This window comes from Somniosus microcephalus, chromosome 5 (assembly GCF_052327205.1).
Source record: "Somniosus microcephalus isolate GS21.2 chromosome 5, FLI_Smic_1.0, whole genome shotgun sequence".
Taxonomy (NCBI): Eukaryota; Metazoa; Chordata; class Chondrichthyes; order Squaliformes; family Somniosidae; genus Somniosus; species Somniosus microcephalus.
This window is the reverse complement of record NC_140991.1, coordinates 124306935-124320130: the sequence shown is the minus strand read 5'-3', so window position 1 is coordinate 124320130 and position 13196 is coordinate 124306935.

Here is a 13196-nt window from a genome sequence, read left to right as displayed (position 1 = left end):
AATCCCCAGGTTTCTATCCCAGGGTTTTAAAGAAAGTAGGTGAGAACATTGCAGGTGCCTTAACTACAACCTTTGAAAGTTCTCTTGATTTGGGAACTGTTCCTTTAGATTGGAAAATTGCACGTCACTCCGCTATTAAAGAAAGGAGAGAGAGGGGAAACATGGAATTACAGACCGGTTAGCCAAACATCTGTTGTCAGGAAATTATTAGAGTCCATAATTAAGGACGGAGTGACTGAACACCTTGGAAAATTTCAGCTAATCAGATAGAGCCAGCATAGATCTGTAAAGGGTAGGTCATGCCTGATGAACCTGATCGAGTTTTTTGAAGAGGTGACTAAAGTAGTGGGCAGGAGCATGTCTATGTATGTTATTTATATGGACTTCCAGAAGGCATTCGATAAAGTCCCTCATAAGAGACTGTTAGCTAAAGTTGAAGCTCATGGAATTGAGGGCAAATTATTAACCTGGTTAGGAAATTGGCTGAGCAGCAGGAGACAGTGAGTAGGGATAATGGGCACATACTCTAATTGGCAGGATGTGACTAGTGGTGTCTCGCAAGGATCTGTGTTGGGGCCTCAACTATTCACTGTATTTATTAACGACTTGGATATGTGGTTTTCTATTCCATCATCTAAGTTTGATAACACAAAAATAGGCGGCATTGTAAGCAGTGTAGATGGAAGCATAAAATTACAAAAAGAGATTAATATATTAAGCGAATGGGCAAAACTGTGGCAAATGGATTTCAATGTAAGCAAATGTGAGGTCATCCACTTTGGACCTAAAAAGGATAGAACAGGGTACTTTCTAAATGGTTAAAAGCTAGAAACAGTAGGTCCAAAGAGACTTGGGGTCTATGTACATAGATCATTAAAATGTCATGGACAGATACAAAAAAAGAATCAAAAAGGCTAATGAAATGCTGGCCTTTATATCTAGAGGACTAGAATACAAGGGGGTAGAATTCTTAAAGTGCATCCAGGAGATCTTTTTGAGCCAGCATGTAGAAAGTCCTACAAGAGAGGGGGCGGTACTGGACCTAATTCTTGGGAATGTAGCCGGGCAAGTGGTAGAAGTGTTGTAAAGGAAATAGCCATATTTCAGAAAGGTACACCATCCTATGAACAGAATTCTGACTTGATCAAAACATGACAAACTGGGGTTGAAAATCTAAAAGCCTCAATGACACAGGCTGTAAACAGAATACAGGCTTCTGAGATAAGATAAAGGGATCAAGGGATATGCGGAGAAGGCAGGGACAGGGTACTGAGTTTGGATGATCAGCCATGATCTCATTAAATGGTGGAGCAGGCTCGAGGGGCCGAATGGCCTACTCCTGCTCCTATCTTCTATGTTTCTATGTTAAGATGAAGTGTTAACTCAAGCTGTAAACACCATACAAGCTTTTGAAATGGGAATTGGTTGTTAATACTAAAACAATGGCTCTATTAAAGAAGCAAAAAGTTGCATCCAGAATGTCTGCAGTTTGGGAGAAACAATACCATTATCCAGTTTAAAGTGTCAAAGACTAACACTTGGAACAGAAACACAGCACATTAAAGAAACATATGCCTTCATAAATATCATATCAAATGAAAGACAGGAGACATAATTCTTAATACAACCAACTGAAGTAGCTAAAAAAATGCATAGAATGCCCTAGTTGAAGTGTTTATGATTTACATATTGTAAAAGATACCAACAGAAGACTTTGTAAATATGGCATCAATAGATACACCAAGCAATCACATTGCATTAGTGTTGAAAATAGAACAGTTAGGAGACACGACATCTGCTTTCAACCAGCTAAGGTGAATTAAAAATTGAATGAAAGCACTTTGTAAGAATGGCATCAAATAGATACATCTGTCATAACCATTTTTTATGATAAAATTTGAACACCTAAAGGTAGAGACAGGATTCTGCAAGTTAACAGCTGAACTGACAGTAAGATTAGAAAGAAGTCAACAGAAAGAATGACTAGAGATAATTAGCTTACATCAGCAGAAAACTTCAAAGGATATATCACTGCAAAAAGAGTATAAAATATGGAACTTTCAGATAGGAAGTCAGAAGGCGTTGGAAGGGGCAAGCAATTCTCAACTTCAGAGGCAGGCTCTAAGTTTTTAACTCTGAGTCTCGGGGATCAAAAGGTACTCTTATTTGATTTTGGTGGATATCCTGGATTAGAAATAATAAGAATTGTAAAAATGTAACGCAGTTAAGATTTGAGAATAAGGATCTCTGAGAATAAGAAATGTAAGCTATTTGTATTTTGAGCTGTTAAAGTTGCGATTGAATCACCAGCTGTTAGCTGCATGTCGGTTCTTTAATAAATCTATATATTTTTAGAATTGTCTCGCATAGTATTTCTGTATCAAACTCGCGAACTAAATCTCTGTACACTCTTTTGTAAGGAGTTGCAGAATTCTGGGGGAGTATTCCGGACCCTCATAATATCCGGAAGGTTACAGTCTAGTTAAGCTTATTAAAAGTGCTATCTGGAGGATGGTAACATCTTCAAGTCATTCCTTTCCTTTAGAGAGAGATAGCCTGGACCTTTAGACCCAATTAAGCGTCTTATAGAATTCGGCTATCTCTAACTTTAGTTGAAGGTGAACGTCTGGGGAATACGCCTGATCCAGGGCAGCCCGAAAAGGGCTAGGACTAGTAAGTATCCCTTCAGTGTCAGTAGGAGAGCATTTTGGTGACAGTGACCATAATTTGGTGAGATTTAAGGTAGTCATGAAAAAGGACAAAGATGGACCGGAAATAAAGGTTCTAAATTGGGGGAAGGCCGATTTTAATATGATAAGGCAGGATCTGGCCAAAGTGGACTGGGATCAGATACTTGTAGGAAAATCCACATCAGAGCAGTGGGAGTCTTTCAGAAAGGAAATAGAGAGTACAACACCAACATGTTCCCGTGAAGGTCAAGGGTGGGACCAACAAGCCCAGGGAACCCTGGATGTCAAGGGATATACAAGAATGGATTAGGAAAAAAAGGGAGGCTTTTGGCAGATACAAAGGACTAAAAACAGTGGAAGCCCTAGAGGAGTATAGAAAGTGCAGGGGGGTACTTAAAAATAAATTAGGAGAGCGAAGAGGGGTCATGAAAAAACACTGGCGGGCAAAATAAAGGAAAATCCCAAGGTGTTTTATAAGTATATTAAGGGCAAGAGGATAACCAGGGAAAGAATAAGGCCCATTAGGGACCAAAGTGGCAATCATTGTGTAGAGCCGGAAGATGTAGGTGACATTTTAAATGAATATTTTGCATCTGTGTTCACTATGGAGAAGGACGATGTAGGCATAGAAATCAGGCAGGGGGTTTGTGATATACTTGAACAAATTAGTATCGAGAGGGAGGAGATACTAGCGGTTTTAGCGGGCTTAAAAGATAAATCCCCAGGCCCAGACGAGATATATCCCAGGCTGCTGTGTGAGGCAAGGGAGGAGATTGCAGGGGCTCTGACACACATTTTCAGAACCTCTCTGGCCACAAGGGAGGTGCCAGAGGACTGGAGGACAGCTAATGTAGTACCATTATTCAAGAAGGGTAGTAGGGATAAACCAGGGAATTACAGGCCAGTGAGCCTAACATTAGTGGTAGGGAAATTATTGGAAAAAATTCTGAGGGTCAGAATTAGTCTCCACTTGGAAAGGCAAGGATTAATCAAGGATAGTCAGCATAGCTTTGTCAGGGGGAGATCATGTCTAACCAATTTGATTACATTTTTCAAGGGGGTGACTAGGTGTGTGGATGAGGGTAGTGCAGTTGCTGTAGTCTACATGGACTTCAGTAAGGCTTTTGACAAAGCCCCGCATGGGAGACTGGTCAAGAAGGTAAGAGCCCATGGGATCCAGGGCAATTTAGCACATTGGATCCAAAATTGGCTTAGTGGCAGGAGGCAGAGGGTGATGGTCGAAGGTTGTTTTTGTGACTGGAAGCCTGTGTCCAGTGGTGTACCGCAGAGATCGGTGCTGGGTCCTTTGCTGTTTGTAGTGTACATTAATGATTTAGGTATGAATGTAGGAGGTATGATCAGTAAGTTCGCAGATGACACGAAAATTGGTGGAGTGGTAAATAGCGAGGAGGGAAGCCTCAGGCTACAGGACGATATAGACGGGTTGGTTAGATGGGCAGAACAGTGGAAAATGGAATTTAACCCTGAAAAGTATGAGGTGATGCATTTTGGGATGACTAACAAGGCAAGGGAATACACAATGAATGGTAGGACCCTAGGAAGGACAGAGGATCAGAGGGACCTTGGTGTGCATGTACATAGATCCCTGAAGGCAGCAGGACAGGTAGATAAGGTGGTTAAAAAGGCATATGGGATACTTGCCTTCATTAGCCGAGGCATAGAAATAAGAGCAGGGAGGCTATGATGGAGCCGTACGAAACACTAGTTAGGCCACAGCTGGAATACTGCAGTTCTGGTCGCCACACTATAGGAGGGTTGTGATTGCATTGGAGAGGGTGCAGAGGAGATTCACCTGGATGTTACCTGGGCTGGAGTGCTTCAGCTATGAAGAGAGACTGGACAGGCTGGGGTTGTTTTCCTTAGAGCAGAGAAGGCTGAGGGGGGACCTGATTGAGGTGTACAAAATTATGAGGGGCATAGATAGGGTAGATAGAAAGGAACTTTTCCCCTTAGTAGAGGGGTCAATAGCCAGGGGGCATAGTTTCAAGGTAAGGGGCAGGAGGTTTAGAGGGGATTTGAGGAAAAACTTTTTCACCCAGAGGGTGGTTGGAATCTGGAACTCTTTGCCTGAAAGGGTGGTAGAGGCAGGAACCCTCTCAACATTCAAGAAGCATTTAGATGAGCACTAGAAATGCCATAGCATACAAGGCTATGGACCAAGTGCTGGAAAATGGGATTAGAATAGACAGGGCTTGTTGGCCGGCGCGGACACGATGGGCCAAAGGGCCTCTTTCTGTGCTGTATAACTCTATGACTCTATGACTATGGGTGGGAAAGTAAGCTGTGAGGAGGACACAAAGAGCCTGCAAAGGGATATAGACAGGCTAAGGTGAGTGGGGAAAAAAGGTGGCAGATGGAGTATAATGTGGGGAAATGTGAGGTTGTTCACTTTGGTAGAGGGAATAGAAAAACAGAATATTTTTTAAATGGTGAGAAACTATTAAATGTTGGTGTTCAGAGAGATTTAGGTGTCCTCGTGCAAGAAACACAGAGTTAGCATATAGGTACAGCAAGGAATTAGGAAGGCAAATGGCATGTTGGCCTTTATTGCCAGGGGGTTGGAGTACAAGAGTAAGGAAGTCTTGCTACATTTGTACAGGGCCTTGGTGAGACCACACCTCGTGTACTGGGCACAGTTATGGTGGTCTTATCTGAGGAAGGATATACTTGCCTTAGAGTCGGTGAAATAAAGGTTCACTAGACTGATTCCTGGGATGAGAGGGTTGCCCTATGAGGAAAGATTGAGTAGATTGGGCCTATACTCTCTGGAGTTTAGAAGAATGAGAGGTGATCTCATTGAAACATATAAGATTCTGAGGTGGCTTGACAGGGTAGATGCTGAGAGGTTGTTTCCCCTGGCTGGCGTGTCTAGAACTAGGGGGAATAGTCTCAGGATAAGGGGTCGGCTATTTAAGACCAAGATGAGGAGGAATTTCTTCACTCAGAGGGTTGTGAATCTTTGGAATTCTGCACCCCAAAGGGCTGTGGATGCGAGTCATTGAGTATATTCAAAGCTGAGATCGATTGATTTTTGGACTCCAGATGAATCAAGGGATATGGAGATCGGGCGGGAAAGTGGAGTTGAGGTCGATGATCAGCCATGATCTTATTGAATGGTGGAGCAGGCTCGAGGGGCTGTTATGGCCTACTCCTGCTCTTAATTCTTATGTTCTTATGTTTTCCTCCCCGAAAAAGACCCATTTATTCCTACTCTCTCTTTCCTGTCTGTTAACCAATTTTCAATCCATGCCAGTATATTACCCCCAAACCCATGTGCTTTAATTTTGCACACTAACCTCTTATGTGGCACTTTATCAAAGGCCTTATGAAAATCCAAATACACCACACCCACTGGTTCTCCTTTATCTATTCTACCAGTTACATCCTCAAAGAACTCCAGTAGGTTTGTCAAACATGATTTCCCTTTCACAAATTCATGTTGACTTCGTCTAATCCCGTTGATATTTTCTAAGTGTCCTGTTATCACATCCTGTATAATAGACTCTAGCATTTTCCCTACTACTGATGTTAGGCTAACCGGTCTGTAGTTCCCTGTTTTCTCTCTCCCTCCTTTTTTAAATAGTGGGGTCACATTTGCCACCCTCCAATCTGCATGAACTGTTCCATAATCTATAGAATTTTGGAAGACGACAACCAATGCATCCATTATTTCCACGACTACCTCTTTTAGTACTCTGGGATGCAGATTATCAGGCCCTGGGGATTTATCAGCTTTCAGTCCCATTAATTTCTCCAGCACTATTTTTTTACTAATACTAATTTCCTTTAATTTCTCCTTCTCACTAGACCCTTGGTTCCCTCGCATTTCTGGGAAGTTATTTGTGTCCTCTTCCGTGAAGTATTTGTTTAATTGCCCATTATAAATTCTCCCATTTCTGACTGTAAGGGACCTACATTTGTCTTCACTAATCTTTTTCTTTTTACATACTTGAAGCTTTTACAATCTGCTTTTATGTTTCTTGCAAGCTTACTCTCATATTCTATTTTTCCCCTCTTAATCAATCTCTTAGTCCTTTTTTGTTGAACTCTAAACTGCTCCCAATCCTCAGGCTTGCTACTTTTTCTGGCAACTTTATATGACTCCTCTTTGGATCTAATACTATCCTTAATTTCTTTTGTTAGCCATGGTTGGGCCACTTTTCCTTTTGTGTTTTTGCACCAGAAAGGAATGTATAACTGTTGCAATTCATGCATTCATTCCTTAAATATTAGCCATTGCCTATCCACTGTCATGCCTTTTAATGAAGCTCCCCAATCTATCATAGCCAACTCACTCCTCATACCAATGTAGATTCCTTTGTTTAGATTTAGGACCCTAGTTTCAGATCGGACTTCTTCACTTTCTATTTTAATGAAGAATTCTATCATGTTATGGTCACTCTTCCCTAAAGGACCCCGCACAACAAGATTATTAATTAACCCCTTCTCATTGCACAATACCCAATCTAGGATAGCCTGTTTCCTAGTTGGCTCAATGTACTGGTCTAAAAAACCATCTCGTACACACTCCAGAAATTCATCCTCCACAGTATTATTGCTAATCTGGTTTCGCCAATCTAATTGTAGATTAATGTCACCCATGATTACTGTAGTACACTTGTTACATGCATCCCCTACATTACGACTATTGTTTGGAGTCCTATAGACAACTCCCACCAATGTTTTCTGCCCCTTGGTGCTTCTTAGCTTCACCCAGACTGATTCTACACCTTGATTTTCTGAGCCAATATCCTTTCTCACTATTGCTTTGATTTCATCCTTTACTAACAAGGCCACCCCACCTCCTTTTCCTTTTCGCCTGTCCTTCTTAAATATCAAATATCCTTGGATATTCAGCTCCCAGCCTTGGTCACCCTGCAGCCATGTTTCCATAATCGCAATTATATTGTATCCGTTTACATCCATTTGTGCTGTTAATTCGTCTGCCTTATTATGAATGCTTCGTGCATTGAAAACAGGTGTAAACTATACCTATTTACCAGTGGGACTGCCTTTTGCACAATCTGTGCAGGCGTTGGCCCCATTGCTAAATGGGGGCACCCATTTTTTTTTTTTTTTTTTTTTTTTTTTTAAGGTGTTCCGGGACAATTTCCATGCTGCAAGAAGTCACCACCCCAATACAATGCTCGACTGAACCCTGCTTGAAACATGTCTTACCTACAACACACTGAATAATATAGTAAAAATGTTTCTTTTTTTCAGGTTGGCCAAAAGTAGTTTATCAGCATGATGGCTGCTTCGGACAAAAGGAAAAACTACATTAAATCTGCATCTGAAACTAAAATGTATTTATCCCAAAATGACATTTCCAAATGCAGGAACATGGTGAAGGAATACACCGCATTTCCACTTGATATTTGTTCTTTGGAAGACTGCCACATCACTCGCTGTTAGTGCAGATCACAGTCTCACACACTCTGACTAGCTCTTGCTAAAAAGGAAGCCTATACTATTTACAGCAATTTTCCATCCAATGTTATTAGATCAAGAATAATTCCTATATTGTTTTAAGTGGTGCATTACAGAAACCTGTCCAAAGTCACATGAAATGCAGAATAGGAATGTAATGGTTTGATGAAAAGATTGAAGCAGTGCACCCTAAAAATTATGTTACATGGAACTTATTTTACTGGTTATGGCAACCAAGGCTTAATGACTAATGCACAGCACTGTAGGCCTTACCCGACAGATTTCTCTCCATATGTCACACTGAATACAGCCACATGGATGTTTTTTGGCACTGGCATCAAAGGATTAATGACAGGCACTGGCATAAAATGCCGATGCTGATCTGAGGCTATTGCAAGGAGTCATCTACAACTGCCACCATTTTCACTGAGGTGCAGAGGGGGCTTGGGGTGGAGGAAAGGAGAAGGGGATTAATATGTACAGATTACTTGTTTACAGGACGTGAGATTTGAACTAAATTTTGAGTGTAGTCATGAGAGAAAATTGAACTCCTTCCTACTCATAGTAGCTCAAAATGTTCCCACTGGGGGAAAAAAACTGCAGTTAATCCATTTCCACTGTGGATTGATCCAAGAAAGCTGTGTAAGTAAGAAACTTTCCACAGCAGAGGGGTCCATCCATGCTAAATTTAACTTGTACTGCAGTATGTGAGAGTTTGCGGACATCAAGACTGTCCCAGATGGCCACACTGCGGCTCAGAGTTGTTGTGCTGGAGTGCGAGTTTGAGACACTCCGACACATAAGGGAGGAGGAGGAGGAATTTCAGGATAGTTTACTCCAGAGTACAGTCATACCTCAAGGAAAGCACAGCTGCAGGAAGGGGAGTGTGTGACTGTTAGTCAGCAGGGTACAGGGAACCGAGTGGAGATAGAGAAGGAGGTCCCAAAGATACTGGTCCTATCCAACAGGTAGGAGGCACTTGCTACCTGTAAGGGTAAGGATGAAGGCTGCAGGGAGGATGTCCAGAATGCTAACCATGGCACCATAGAGCAGGTGGCAGTCTGGCATGGGCTCGGCGGGCTGAATGGCCTTCTTCCATGCTGTAACCATTCTGTGATTCTATGATTCTAAGGGGAGGAGTGTAATGTTGTAGTTGTAGGGGATTTGATCAGTAAGGGGATAGATGGTATCCTTCGCAGTCAGGACTAACTCTTGAAGCGACTGGAAATGTTTATGGGAAGGGAGGAGGAGGATGCATTTCTCGTGGTTCATGTTGGGACCAACGACATAGAAAAGAGTAGGCAGGAGGTCCTGCAAAGGCAGTAACAGGAGCTAAATTAAAAAGCAGGACCACAAGAATGGTAATCTCAAGATTATTACCCGAGCCACGTGCAAATTGGCATAGTGACAAAAAGATCAGGAATGTGAATACGTGGCTAAAGGAGTGGTGCGAGAAGGAGGGATTCCATTTCATGAGACACTGGCACCAGTCCTGGGACAGGAGGAAGCTATACCGTTGGGACAGGGTGCACTTGAACCTGGCTGGGACCAAGGGTCTAGCGGAAAGGATAAATAGGGTGGTGAAAAGGACTTTAAACCAATAAATGGGGGAGGGCTCAGTCAGAAACAACAGTAAAAATGATAGTTTACAGATTTTTAAAAATGGGAGAGGTTCAGGTTACAAACAGTGATATGGATACCTCAGGTGAAAGAAATACTAAAATAACTGAAGTAGTTACAGTAGGAGTGACCAATAAGAAACCTGTTAAGTTAAACGGTGTGAAAAGGACCGCATCAGGGCAGAATCTCTTGCCCAAATCAGAGTTTTATATACTAATGCACAGAGTATAAGAAATAATGGAGTTAATTAGAGGCTCAAATACAGCTTGGAGGGTATGACAAGGTGCCATTAGAGAGGCATGGCTGCAAGCTGGTTCTGATTGGGAGTTAAACATTCCAGGTTCTAAGGTCTTTAGAAAGGATAGGGAAACTGGAAGAGGAGGAGGAGTAGCCTTATTGATTAAAGATACTATTACAACATTAGTAAGGGAGGATATAGGTATGGAAAAGCAATCAGCGGAGACTCTATGGTTAGAATTGAGAAATAAGAGAGGACTTAAAACTGTAATGGGAATTGTCTACCGGCCTCCTCGTAGCAACAATGAAGTGACAGAATGTATTAATTCAGAGATGAGAGAGGCTTGTAGTAAAAGCAAGTTGTTTTAAAGGGCGACTTTAATTTTCATGTAGACTAGGAAGAGCAGAGTAGCTCAAGTCAGAAAGGTAGTGAATTTCTTGAGCGCATCAGGATAATTTTCTGGAGTAATGGGGCAGTAATTTCTCCCCAAATGCGTGAGTACGGAAGGGGTACTCACGCGTCTGGCCGGAGGAAATGCCGGTTTTCAGCATGCACAGCGCATGCGCTGAAAACCGGCATTTCCTCTCCTCTAACCCAAGAGTTGAAGAGGCTAGCGCATGCGCTGTAGGGTGCAGCGCGTGCGTCTTGGATTTCCTCTGTTTTGGGGGATTTGCGCATGTCTAAAGGCCTCCGGTCTTTACGCTTGTAAAAAGCACACGTAAGTATTTATTTTTACAGGTAAGTGGTGTTTTAGTGTAATTTAGAAAAAAAATTTCCACAGGTTTATTATTTTAAAGAATCTACAATAAGGTAAGTTTAGTTTTAGACCCTTTTTATTAAAAATTTATTTTTTTCAAAAAAAAAATTATTGTTTAAATTATTTTTTTTAACTTATTTATACTTAATTTAATGATTGGGATGTTTTTTAAATTTTTATTTAAAGTTTAAATAGTGTTTTGGGCCCCTGTAGTTTTCATGAGTTTGACAGTTCTTACTCTCAAACTCATGAATAAACCTTCCCCTCCCCTGATTGGTTGTACAGTGCTCACCTGATCCCAGCCGGCACATCGCACTAACTACGCCGCTGGATCAGGTAAGCACTGCGCGCTGACATCTGAACCGGGCCTGTGACAGGAAATGCAAGCAGGCCCGGGCTTCAGATGTCAGCGCGCAGGGTGAGTGCAGATCGGGGACTTGCACGCGCGGCAAGCCCCCGACACCAAGTTCTGGGCCAATATGTTTCAGAACCAACAAGAGGGCAGGCCATACTAGCTTGAAAAGGAGAAACATAACACAGTTGTTAAGATTCTAGATTTTGGTACGGCTAACTTTAACGGGATGAGACAGAGACTGACAACAGCAAACTGGTCAAAACTGTTACCGGGTAAAACTACAGATGAACAGTGGGAGGTGTTCAAAAAAGAATTTAGCTTAATACAGGACCTGTATATACCTCTAAGGGGCAAGAGCTCTACTTACCAAATAAAACAGCCATGGTCAATAAAAGAGATGCAAGATAACATAAAACTAAAGAAAAGAGCATATAAAAGTGCAAAGAATAGTTTAGATCCAGGAGACTGGGAGAGATATGAAGACAAATAAGATAGTACGAGCTAGAACAAGCGAATATACGTAAAGAAACTTGCGAGGGATATCAAAATTAACACAAAAGGTGTTTACAATTACAGTATATTGCAAGAAAAGGGGTAGTCAAGGGTAATGTGGGCCCTTTAAACACAGATGGGGGTAATATTGCAAATGAAAATAAGCAAATGGCAGTTTTGTTGAATAATTACTTTGTGTCAATCTTCACAGTAGAGGAAGTGGATAATATACCAGGATGTATAACTAGGAAATTATAGAACTGTTAGTCTGACATCTGTTGTGGGGGAAGTTATTGGAATCTATAAAAGGACAAAGTGACTGAGCACTTACAGAAATTTAAGCCAATTGTCTTCGATCCCCACCACAAACTCCATTCCCTAGCCACCAACTCCATCCCTCTCCCTGGCAAATGGCTGAGGCTCAACTAGACCGTTCGCAACCTTGGTGTCGAATTTGACACCTAGTTGAGCTTCCAACCACATATCCGCTCCATCACCAAGACCGCCTACTTCCACCACCGTAACATCGCCCAACTCCGCCGCTGCCTGAGTTCATCTGCTGCTGAAACACTCATCCGTGTCTTTGTTACCTCTAGACTTGACTATTCTTGTGCTCTCCTGGCCGGCCTCCCATCTTCCACCCTCTGTAAACTTGAGCTCACCCAAAACTCTGCTGTCTGTATCCTATCTCACACCAAGTCCTGTTCACCGATCACCCCTGTGCTCACTGACCTACATTGGCTCCTGGTTAAGCAGCGCCTCGATTTCAAAAATTCTCATCATTTGTTTCAAATCCCTCCATGGCCTAACCCCTCCCTATCTTTTTCCTGGGAATATAGGTTAGGGGTGATTTGAGTGAGGTTTTTAGAAATTGATAGGGTAAAGAGAGAGAATGTTTTCCTTTTGTTGGGGGGACATCAAGGACAAAGGGACATAACCTAAACATCAGAGCCAGGCCATTCAGGAAAGAAGTTAGGAATCAACACAAAGGGTGGTAGAAGAGTGGATCTCTCTCCCACACAAAGCAGTAGATGCTAGCTCAATTAATAATTTTAAATCTGAGATCAATAGATTTTTGCGAGACAAGGGTATTAAGGGATATGGAGTCAAGGCAGGTGGATGGAGTTAGGATACAGATCAGCCATGATCTCATTGAATGGTGGAACAGGCTTGAGGGGCTGAAAGGCCCTCTCCTGTTCCTACGTACATGAAAGACTGATCAGCAAGGGGTAAACACTATTTTCCTCACCTCCCCCCCCCCCCCATTGACTAGAAGCCACACTCATATGTAAGGATAGGGTTAATCAGACTTTTCTGAAGTCTGCTAATGTTTTACTGGTATTGATTTCTCATTGTATTGTAGTAATGTTAGCCTTTAACTTTTGTTGGTTAAGTAGGGAAGTATGATTACATTTTAAAGTCATGACCACTGAAGTTTTGAACTGAGGCTGACCCTATAGCAATGGTCAGTTTCAGAATGATGCAACCACCTGACTAATGAAGGAACTTAAAGATGTGCATTGTACATGGGTTCCAGGAGCTGTATTGATATTATATTCAGGGAAAATAATTTGGGTATCCATCATCTTTTTA